This window comes from Rhinopithecus roxellana, chromosome 8, assembly GCF_007565055.1.
Source record: "Rhinopithecus roxellana isolate Shanxi Qingling chromosome 8, ASM756505v1, whole genome shotgun sequence".
Classification (NCBI taxonomy): Eukaryota; Metazoa; Chordata; class Mammalia; order Primates; family Cercopithecidae; genus Rhinopithecus; species Rhinopithecus roxellana.
The window spans coordinates 71,912,455-71,925,234 of NC_044556.1; the positions used below are offsets into that span (position 1 = coordinate 71,912,455).

The window sequence follows — 12,780 nt, forward strand, 5'->3', positions numbered from 1 at the left end:
GACAAAATCTCTCTGCATTGGCTTGTCTGTAAAGGATTTTATTTTTCCTTCACTTATGAAGCTTAATTTGGCTAGATATGAAATTTGGGGTTCAAAATTCTTTTCTTTTCTTTTCTTTTTTATTGAGATGGAGTGTTGCTCTGTCCCCAAGGCTGGAATGCAATGTCCACTCACTGTGGTGCAATGTCTGCTCACTGCAAGCTCTGCCCCCTGGTTCATGCCATTCTCCTGCCTCAGCCCCCTGAGTAGCTGGGACTACAGGCACCCGCCACCACGCCCGGCTAATTTTTTTGTATTTTTAGTAGAGATGGGGTTTCACTGTGTTCGCCACGATGGTCTTGATCTCCTGACCTCATGGTCCGCCCATCTTGGCCTCCCAAAGTGCTGGGATTACAGGCATGAGCCACTGTATCCGGCCAAATTCTTTTCTTTAAGAATGTTGAATATTGGCCCCCACTTCTGGCTTGTGTGGTTTCTGCTGAGAGATCCACCATTAGTCTGATGGGCTTCCCTTTGTGGGTAACCCAACCTTTCTCTCTGGCTGCCCTTAACATTTTTTCCTTCATTTCAACCTTGGTGAATACGACAATTATGTGTCTTGGGGTTGCTCTTCTTGAGGAGTATCTTTGTGGTGTTCTCTATATTTCCTGAATTTGAATGTTGGCCTGTCTTGCTCTGTTGGGGGAGTTCTCCTGGATAATATCCTGAAGAGTGTTTTCTAACTTGGTTTCATTCTCCCAGTCACTTTCTGGTATACCAATCAAATGTAGGTTTGGTCTTTTCACATAGTTCCATATTTGTTGGAGCCTTTGTTCATTCCTTTTCATTCTTTTTTCTCTCATCTTGTCTTCATGCTTTATTTCATTAAGTTGATCTTCAACCTCTGATGTCCTTTCTTCCACTTGATCAATTTGACATTGATACTTGTGTATGCTTCATGAAGTTCTTGTGCTGTGTTTTTCAGTTCCATCAGGTCATTTATGTTCTTGTATAAACTGGTTATTCCAGTTAGCAATTCCTCTAACCATTTTTCAAGGTTCTTAGCTTCCTTGCATTGGGTTAGAATATACTCCTTTATGTAGCTCAGAGGAGTTTGTTATTACCAACCTTCTGAAGCCTATTTCTGTCAATTCGTCAAACTCATTCTCCATCCAGTTTTGTTCCTGTGCTGGTGAGGAGTTGTGATCCTTTGGAGGAGAGGAGGCATTCTGATTTTTGGAATTTTCAGCGTTTTTGCGCTGGTATCTCCCCATCTTTGTGGATTTATCTACGTTTGGACTTTGATGTTGGTGACCTTTGGACAGGGTTTCTGTGTGGATGTCCTTTTTGTTGATGTTGATGCTCTTCTTTTCTGTTTTTTAGTTTTCCTTCTAAGAGTCAGGCCCCAGTAGAGGGTTTCTTAAGGCAGTTGCCAAAAAAAGCTAATGTAAGTTTGATGCATTTGACCACATTAAAATTAAGAATTTCTATTCAGCAGAAACTGCATGAAGGAAATGAAAAGACAAGTTACCATTTGGGAATATGTTTTTAAAGAAAAGTTCCACAAAGCAATAAGAAAATGGCAAAGAACCCAGTAAATTAATAGGCAAAACACATGAGCAGCCATCACACTGAAGAGGAAGCACAAATGACTACCAACATAGGAAATGATGCTTTACCTCATATGTAACCAGAGAAACAGGAATAAGACTGCAAGTAGATACATAGATCACAAAATGTAAAAAGTCTGAGAACCTCAAATGGCAAGCATGTTACAAGACAGTATAAAATCTGGCAGTCTCATTCGTAGGTGTGAGACTCATCCCTAGAGTCTCATGCAAAGTTGCATCAGGGGCATGTTCAAGGATGCTCATAGCAGCATTGGTTTTATGATTAAAAACCTGGAAACAACCCAGATCTCCATCAATGCAAAATAAAATTCCATTGGGTGGTATATTCACCCAGTGCATAACGTAGTATGTTTATAAAGCTTAAGAACAATAAAACTAAATAGCATTATTTAAGGATCTGTACATTTGTTAAAAAGTGGAGAGCTAGCAGAGGACAGGAGGATTAGAGACTCCATTTCTGCCAAGATGAAGTAATAGAGACCCATCCTCCTGAAACAATAAAAAAATGGAAAAGATATATGAAATGACAGTTTTCAAACCATCAGGTATCAGACAATCAAGGAGAATGATCTCTGAGGGCTGAAAAACAATCTGAGCCTTATAATTCCCTGGCTTACTGCCTGGAGAGGCCATGCCATAGGGAGGGGGAGCCCAGGCAGAGCTCAGCAGTCTTCCTGAGTAAGGAGATGGAACTAGGAGTATAGGTAGGCCAAAGTGTAGCACCAGAGAGAAGAAAACTGCACAGAGAGAAAGCTGTGGAGAGCTGCAAAGGGTCCCCCTTTAGTCTTCAGCTGAGTAGTGATCATTGCAGGCCTGTGTAAAAACTACTTGAAATCAAGGAAAGGGCTACTCAAAAGGATTAGAGAGAGCAGTACTTGGAGTACACACAGGACTGGAAATAGTTCCCATTAGCTAGCGTGGAAAAACTACAGATGATAAAATTATCAGACAAAGCATTAAAACAATTATTATAACTGTATTCTTTTTGTTTGTTTTTTAAGACAGAGGTTCGCTTTTGTTTCCCAGATTGGAGTGCAATGGTGCAATCTCGGCTCACTGCAACCTCTGCCTCCCAGGTTGAAGCGATTCACTTGCCTCAGCTTCCTGAGTAGCTGGGATTACAGGCATGCACCACCGCGCCTGGCTAATTTTTAAGTTTTAATAGAAACGGGGTTTCTCCATGTTGGTCAGGCTGGTCTTGAACTCCCAACCTCAGGTGATCCACCTGCCTCAGCCTCCCAAAGTGCTGGGATTACAGGTGTGAGCCACCATGCCCAGCCTCTATAACTGTATTCCGTATGTTCAAGAAATAAGAGAAAAGACTGAGCTTAATAAGTAGAATCATAAAAGATATAAAAAAGACTCATCAGACTTCTAGAGATGAAAGGAAAAAACATGTCGAATGGATTTAATACTGGATTAGAAAATATAGAAGAAAAAATTGGTAATCTTGAGGGCATTTAAGCATAAACTGTCTCATTGAAATAAAAGAGAAAAATCCCTGAAAAAATCTGCTTTTTGAAGGATGCTGTTACAAGAATAAAAAGACAAGCCTCATGCTGGGAAAAAAAAATATTTGCATGTCACATATCTAATGAAAAGTTTTAGCCAAGATATAGAAAGAATGCTTAAAACTCAATAAGACGAACACCCAATAAAAAATAGACAAAAGATTTTAACAGACATATCATCAAAGCAGATATAAATATGGCAAATAAGCACATGAAAACTGACCCAGACATGATACAGAAGATAAAATTAGCAAACACGGCATTAAAACAGTTATTATAAATGCATTGTATATGTTCAAGAGATAAAAAGCTCAGCATCATTAGTTATCAAGAAATGACGCTAAAACTACAAGAAACCACCATGTACCTATTAGAAAGATTAAAATTAAAAACTGACTATACCAAGTATTGGTGTGGAGGAACTGGAACTCTCCTACACTTCTTGTAGGAACATAAAATAGAATAATCATTTTAGGAAACAGTTTGGATGTTTCTTTAAAAATCAAATATATACCTATTATGTTACCCTGCTATTTAACTTTTATTTACTGAAGAGAAATATAGCATGTGACTATAGAAAGACTTGTACACAGATCTTCATAGGAGCTTTATGTATTTTTTAAGGGAAAAATCCAAACATCTTCAATAGGTAATGGGTAAGTATATTGTGATGCATTTATACAATAGGCTACTACTCAGTCATACAAAGGAATGAACTGTTGATATATGCAACAACGTAGATGAATTCTAAAATACTTTTTCTGAGTAAAAGAAGTCAGAGTGTACACTGTATGATTCCATTTAAATAAAAATTCTAGAAAATGCAAACTGATCTATAGTGGCAGAAAGCACATTGTGATTGCCTGGGGAGAGAGGTGGAGAGAGCATGCTGAAGGATGGGAGATTACAAAGTGGTGAAGGGAACATTTTGTGGTCATGAAATGTAATTATTTTGATTGTGGTGATGGTTTGATGGATGTGCAAAAATTACTATACCTCAGTAAATTTTTATGTAAGGCAAGAGAAATGGAAACCTAAAATTTGTGATACAGGTAGTAGTTAATTCTTGGAAGAGGCTAGGAAGGAGCACATGGGTGGATGCAATTAAAATTGATGATGTTCTAGTCCTTAGGCTGCATAATGGATTCATTATTTTTATGTGACATATACATTTCATAATTATTTTATGCATGTGAACATTAAGTAATAAATTTACCAAAATGCTGCTTGTGGTAAAGAACATTTCTGGCAAAGAGAGCCTCTTGTCCATTCCAAGATGGCTGAACAGGAACAGCACTGGTCTGCACCTCCCAGCGTGATCGACGCAGAAGATGGGTGATTTCTGTATTTCCAACTGAGGTACCTGGTTCATCTCACTGGGACTGGTTGGACCATGGGTACAGCCCACAGAGGGCGAACTGAAGTAGGGCGGGGCACTGCCTCACCTGGGAAGCACAAGGGGTCGGGGGATTTCCCTTTCCTAGCCAAGGGAAGCCGTGACAGACTGTACCTGGAAGATTGGTACACTTCCGCCTAAATACTGCACTTTTCCCACTGTCTTAGCAACTGGCAGACCAGGAGATTCTCTCCCATGCCTGGCTCAGCAGGTCCCACGCCCATGGAGCCTTGCTCACTGCTAGTGCAGCAGTCTGAGATCGACCTGTGAGGCTGCAGCCTGTTGAGGGGGTGGTGTAGGGGCATCTGCCATTGCTGGGGCTTGAGTAGGTAAATAAAGTGGCTGGGAAGCTCGAACTGCAGCTCAACAAGGCCTACTGCCTCTAGACTCCACCTCTATGGGAAGGGCATAGGTGCACAAAAGGCAGCAGACAACTTTTGCAGACTTACACGTCCCTGTCTGTCAGCTCTGAAGAGAGCAGTGGTTCTCCCAGCATGGCATTTGAGCTCTGAGAATGGACGGACTGCCTCCTCAAGTGGGTCCCTGACCCACATGTAGCCTAACTGGGAGATACCTCCCAGTAGGGGCCAACAGACACCCATACAGGCAGGTGCCCCTCTGGGACAAAGCTTCCAGAGGAAGATCAGGTAGCAATATTTGTTGTTCTGTATTATTTGCTGTTTTACAGCCTCTGCCATGATACTCAGACAAACAGGGTCTGGAGTGGACCTCCAGCAAGCTCCAACAGACCTGCAGCTGAGGGACCTGACTGTTAGAAGGAAAACTAACAAACAGAAGGAATGGCATCAACATCAACAAAAAGGACATCCACACCGAAAGCCCATCTGTGGGTCACCAGCATCAAAGACCAAAGGTAGATAAAAACCACAAAGATGGGGAGAAACCAGAGTAGAAAAGCTGAAAATTCTAAAAGCCAGAGCATCTCTTCTCCTCCAAAGGATCGCAGCTCCTCGCCAGCAATAGAACAAAGCTGGACAGAGGATGACTTTGACGAGTTGACAGAAGTAGGCTTTAGAAGGTCGGTAATAACAAAATTCTCTGAACTAAAGAGGCATGTTCTAACCCATCGCAAGGAAGCTAAAAACCTTGAAAAAGGGTTAGACAAATGGCTACCTAGAATAAACAGTGTAGAGAAGACCTTAAATGACCTGATGGAGCTGAAAACCATGATACGAGAATTTTGTGATGCATGCACAAGCTTCAATAGCTGATTCAATCAAGTGGAAGAAAGGATATCAGTGATTGAAGATGAAATTAATGGAATAAAGTGAGAAGACAAGATCAGAGAAAAGTGTAAAAGGAAATGAACAAAGCCTCCAAGAAATATGGGACTATGTGAAAAGACCGAATCTATGTTTGATTGGTGTATCTAAAAGTGACGGGGAGAATGGAACCAGGTGGGAAAACTCTCTTCAGGATATTATCCAGGAGAACTTCTCCCATTCTAGCAAGGCAGGCCAAGATTGAAATTCAGGAAATGCAGAGAATGCCACAAAGATACTCCTCGAGAAGAGCAACCCCAAGACACATAATTGTTAGATTCACCAAGGTTGAAATGAAGGAAAAAATGTTAAGGGCAGTCAGAGAGAAAGGTCAGGTTACCCACAAAGGGAAGCCCATCAGGCTAACATTGGATCTCTCAGCAGAAACCCTATAAGCCAGAAGAGAGTGGGGCCAATATTCAACATTCTTAAAAGAATTTCAACCCTGAATTTCATATCCAGCTAAACTAAGCTTCATAAGTGAAGGAGAAATAAAATCCTTTACAGACAAGCAAATGTGGAGAGATTTTGTCATCACCAGGCCTGCCTTACAAGAGCTCCTGAAGGAAGCACTAAACATGGAAAGGAACAACGGTACCAGCCACTACAAAAACATGCCAAATTGTAAAGACCATTGATGCTGTGAAGAAACTGCATCAATTAATGGACTAAAAAAACAACTACCATCATAATGACAGGATCAAATTCACACATAACAATATTGACCTTAAATGTAAAAGGGCTAAATGCCCCAATTAAAAGACACAGCCTGGCAAATTGGATAAAGAGTCAAGACCCATCAGTGTGCTGTATTCAGGAGACCCATCTCACATGCAGAGACACATAGGCTCAAAAGAAAGGGATGGAGGAAGATCTACCAAGCAAATGAAAGCAAAAAAAGCAGGGGTTGAAATCCTAGTCTCTGATAAAACAGTCTTTAAACCAACAAAGATTGAAAGAGATGAAGAAGGCCATTACATAATGGTAAAGGGATCAATTCAACAAGAAGATATATAATATTTAATATAAATATAATATATCTATTATATAATATTTATATTATAATATAATTATATTATATTATATAAATTATAATTAGATAAAATTATAAGTATATAAGATAATTTATATAAAATATATGTATATAATTTTTATATAAATTTTTATATTTATTTAAATATATAATATATATAATAATAATATATATAATATATATTATATAAATTTATATAAATTTTATATATTAATTTATATAAAATATAAAATATAATTATATAAAATATTATATTATATAAATATAATTATATTATAATATAAATATATATTTATATATCCTAAATATATATGCACCCAATACAGGAGCACCCAGATTCATAAAGCAAGACCTTAGACAGCTACAAAGAGACTCAGGCTCCCACACAATAATAATGGGAGATTTTAACACCCCATTGTCAATATTAGACAGATTGATGAGACAGAAGGTTAAGAAGGATATCCAGGACTTGAACTCAGCTCTGTACCAAGCAGACCTAATAGACATCTACAGAACTCTTCACCCCAAATCAACAGAATATGCACTCTTCTCAGCATCACATCACACTTATTCTAAAATTGACAACATAATTGGAAGTAAGGACTCCTCAGCAAAGGTAAAAGAACAGAAATCACAACAAACTCTCAGACCACAGTGCAATCAAATTAGAACTCAGGATTAAGAAATTCACTCAAAATTGCACAACTACATGGAAACTGAACAACGTGCTCCTGAATGACTACTAGGTAGATAACGAAATTAAAGCAGAAAGAAACAAGTTCTTTGAAATCAATGAGAACAAAGACACAACGTACCAGAATCTCTGGGATACAGCTAAAGCAGTGTGTAGAGGGAAATTTATAGTACTAAATGCCCACAAGAGAAAGCAGGAAATATCTAAAATCAACACCCTGACATCACAATTAAAAGAACTAGAGAAGCAAGACCAAACAAATTCAAAAGCTAGCAGGAGGCAAGAAATAACTAAGATCTGAGTGAACTGAAGGAGATAGAGAAACAAAAAATCCTTCAAAAAATCAACGAATCCGAATCCAGGAGCAGGTTTTTTGAAAACATCAACAAAATTGATAGACTGCTAGCAAGACTAATAAAGAGGAAAAGAGAGAAGAATCAAATAGAGACAATAAAAAATGATAAAGGGGATATCACCACTGATCCCATAGAAATACAAACTAACATCAGAGAATACTATAAACACCTCTATGCAAATAAACTAGAAATTCTAGAAGAAATGGATAAATTCCTGGACACATACACCCTCCCAAGACTAAACCAGGAAGAAGTGGAATCTCTGAATAAATGAATAACGGGCTCTGAAATTGAGGTAATAATTAATAGCCTACCAACCATAAATACTCCAGGACCAGATGGATTCACAGCCGAATTCTACCAGAGGTACAAAGAGGAGCTGGTACCATTCCTTCTGAAACTATTCTAATCAATAGAAAAAGAGGGAATCCTCCCTAACTCATTTTATGAGGCCAGCATCATCCTGATACCAAAGCCTAGCAGAGACACAACAAAGAAAAATAATTTTAGACCAATATCCCTGATGAACATCGATGCAAAAATCCTCAATAAAATACTGACAAACCGAATCCAGCAGCACATCAAAAGCTTCTCCACCACGATCGAGTTGGCTTCAACCCTGGGATGCAAGGCTGGTTTAGCATACTCAAATCAGTAAACATAATCCATCACATAAATAGAACCAATGACAAAAACTGCATGATTATCTTCATAGTTGTGAAAAAAGGCCTTTGACAAAATTCAATAGCCCTTCATGCTAAAAACTCTCAATAAACTAGGTATTGATGGAACATATCTCAAAATAATAAGAGCTATTTATGACAAACCCACAGCCAATATCATGCTGAATGGGCAAAAACTGGATGCATTCCCTTTGAAAACTGGCACAAGACAAGGATGCCCTCTCTCACCACTCGTATTCAACATAGTGTTGGAAGTTCTGGCCAGAGCAATCAGGCAAGAGAAAGAAATAAAGGTATTTAATCAGGAAAAGAGGAAGTCAAATTGTCCCTGTTTGCAGATGACATAATTGTATATTTAGAAAACCCCATCGTCTCAGCCAAAAATCTCCTTAAACTGATAAACAACTTCAGCCAAGTCTCATGGCACATAATCAATGTGCAAAAATCACAAGCATTCCTATACACCAATAACAGACAAACAGGGAACCAAATCATGAGTGAACTCCCATTCACAATTGTTACAAAGAGAAAAAAATACCTAGGATTCCAACTTACAAGGGATGTGAAGTACCCCAGCAAGGAGAGCTATAAACCACTGCTCACTGAAATAAAAGAGGACACAAACAAATGGAAGAACATTCCATGTTCATGGACAGGAAGAATCAATATCATGAAAATGACCATACTGCCCAAGGTAATTTACAGATTCAATGCCATCCCCATCAAGCTACCAATGACTTTCTTCACAGAATTTGAAAAAACTACTTTAAAGTTCATATGGAACTGAAAAAGAGCCCACATAGCCAAGACAATCTGCAGCAAAAAGAACAAAGCTGGAAGCATCACGCTACCTGATGTCAAACTATACTACAAGGCTACAGTAACCAAAACAGCTTGGTACTGGTACCAAAACAGATATACAGACCAATGGAACAGAACAGAGGCCTCAGAAATAACACCACACATCTACAACCATCTGATCTTTGACAAACCTGACAAAAACAAGAAATGGGGAAAGGATACTCTATTTAATAAATGGTGCAGGGAAAACTGGCTAGCCATATGCAGAAAACTGAAACTGGATCCCTTCCTTACACCTTATACAAAAATTAATTCAAGATGAATTGAAGACTTAAATGTTAGACCTAAAACCATAAAAGCCCTAGAAGAAAACCTAGGCAATACCATTCAAGACATAGGCATGGGCAAAGACTTCATGACTAAAACACCAAAAGCAATGGCAACAAAAGCGAAAATTGACAAATGGGATCTGATTAAACTAAAGCGCTTCTGCACAGCAAAAGAAACTACCGTCAGAGTGAACAGGCAACCTGCAGAATGGGAGAAAATTTTTGCAATCTACCCATCTGACAAAGGGCTAATATCCAACATCTACAAAGAACTTAAACAAATTTACAAGAAAAAAACAACCCCATCAAAAAGTGAGCAAAGGATATGAACAGACACTTCTGAAAAGAAGACATTTGTGCAGCCAACAGACACATGAAAAAATGCTCATCATCACTGGTCATCAGAGAAACGCAAATCAAAATCACTATGAGATACCATCTCACACCAGTTAGAATGGTGATCATTAAAAAGTCAGGAAGCAACAGATGCTTGAGAGAATGTGGAGAAATAAGAATGCTTTCACACTGTTGGTGGGAGTGTAAATTAGTTCAACCATTGTGGAAGACAGTGTGGCATTTCCTCCTGGATCTGGAACTAGAAATACCATTTGACTCAGCAACCTCATTACTGGGTATATGCCCAAAGAATTATAAATCATGCTACTATAAAGACACATGCAGATGTATGTTTATTGCAGCATTATTCACAATAGCAAAGACTTGAAACCAACCCAAATGTCCATCAATGATAGACTGGATTAAGAAAATGTGGCACATATACACCATGGAATACTATGTAGCCGTAAAAAAGGATGAGTTCATGTCCTTTGCAGGGACATGGATGCAGCTGGAAACCATCATTCTGAGCAAACTGTCACAAGGACAGAAAACCAAACACCACATGTTCTCACTCATAGGTGGGAACTGAGCAGTGAGAACACTTGGACACAAGACAGGGAATATCATACACCAGGGCCTGTCGGGGGCTGGGAGACTGGGGGGAGATAGCCTTTGCAGAAATACCTAATGTAAATAACGAGTTGATGGGTGCAGCAAACCAACATGGCACATGTCTATCTATGTAACAAACCTGCACATTTTGCACATGTACCCTAGGACTTAAAGTAGTTATGAAGGCAAAAGAAAGAACAAGGAGAACTGCAAATTTTTCAGTATATCTGGAGCTGGTAGTGAAAGAGGTCAGTAGGGAGAGAGGCAGAGTAGAAGTAAGAGATTGAACGTTCTGGATAAGAGACGGTTTTGAATGCCATTCCAGGGGGTGTGAATTTTACTTGTAGGCACTGAGAAATCACTGGAGGATTTCCTGCCAGGAAAAGACAGGATTGGATTAAAATTTTAGAAAGAATCCTGAATTTCCATTTATGGAGACAGATTGGAGGAGGTTACACCTGAGCCAGGGAGACCAACTGAAATGCTTTGGAGTATTCCATGCAAGAGAAGATGAGGGCTATGGAAATAGAGGAAAGGGACAGATCCAGATTGCCAGAAAAGTTGGAGCAAAACCAGGAGAGAGTTTTCATAGAAGCCAGGGTAAGACAGAATTTTGAGAAAGGTAATTGTCAGCAAATACACAAGGATTGAAAAGCTTCTTTCAGTATATCTAATAGAAACCTTATGGTGAGAACAGCCCACGTGGGTGCTGAGGGTGGATGCCAGCTTGCCCTAGGTTCAACCTGAGTGTTGAGGTTGAGGCCAAGTGGCAACTTATATTTCCAGAAAGTAGTCGTTCCTGGAGGGAGCAAAATACTTTATATTCAAGTGATAGAGTTCCTTAAGATAGGGAATCCAGAGCAGAGCTGGAGGGCTTAGCCTTAAAATAGAAAAGGCTCACCCTATGCTCTAAGAAAATAGAAAGGTGGCTATAGGTATAGGAATAATAATAGGTATGGGAGAAAGATTGTGAGGGAGTTCATATTTGATAGCTTTGATTATCTGGGTCAAATAAAAGCTGGGTACCTTTTGAAATTGAGTATGAAAATTTGGAACAGCTGTAATAGCACATTAGAAAAGGAGCTAATCAAAAACCAAGCAGTCAACCAATTAACCAGCCAAATAAAAACCTCCATAAAAATATTACTGTGGTTGAAGCTACTGCATATGGTTGCCTAGCTTACGTAATGCACAAGATTAGAGACACCTATAATATTCTCATGATAGTTTACCTGAATGATATTCCAAGGGTTGTGAAGTTTACAACCTCAACTGTACATGGAAGCCTTAGTTACAGGCTAGCCTGAAATTAGAAACCATACATTCAGTAAGAACAATTGGCAGGTTTACGTGACTTTTTTTTTTTTTTTTTTTTTTTAACAGTGAGTCTTTGGATTGATCCAAAATATCCAAAGTTAGAGTGGACTTTTGGGAGCCATGGAGTAGTAAGACAAGAGGGCTGAGTGTTGAATATGATTGTTAGAGGGCAACAGAAATGACACACTTTAATCTTTATTCTGGCTCAGAGCTCTGTTCTCCCCTTGTTGCTGTCCTGCACGTATTACTGGTTTGTCTGACTCTTCCACAAGCTGTAAGCCCCATAAAGTGACCAGGCTTAATGTTGGTGCCTAGGTCAGGACCTGCACATAGTAAGGACTCCATAAATCTCTGCTGGATAGACTGATAGAAAGATGAGGCTTTATGAGGAAGGAAGTTACATCATCAAGGAGTTATGCACCAGGGAGAAAGGAAAGATATGGTGTATATCTGAGTTTCAAGGGCTGGTGAAGTAGGAATAAGGGTGTGAATGAGCTGGAGGGAAGGGGTTTATGGCCAGAGATGAGTACATCAGTGTTTGATACTTTAGAATTAGTACACCCTGTGAAGTGACAATTCCTTAGATATTGCCTGGGCAGTAGATGCTGAGGGAGAGAGGAGGTAAAGAGACGGAGAGGAAGACCAAGTGCTCAGGTGCTAGGCAGCTTGTCTGGGTTACTGAGGAAACATCACACAGGAAGATATGGGTCCTTGGAGGATGATGTACCCCACGCAAGTGTCCTCAGGGAGTGACAGAGAGTGGCCACAAGGTAGAGAGATAACAAGGAGAGCCAGAAACGCACGGCTTAAACCTCA

General features: G+C 39.3%; 1 protein-coding gene across 2 annotated transcripts in view; it reads left to right on the plus strand.

The window, feature by feature from the left end:
- KCNH1 (potassium voltage-gated channel subfamily H member 1) overlaps positions 1-12,780 on the plus strand; it is a 466,372-nt gene that overhangs the window by 159,273 nt on the left and 294,319 nt on the right. The gene's annotated exons all lie outside the window — the stretch shown is intronic.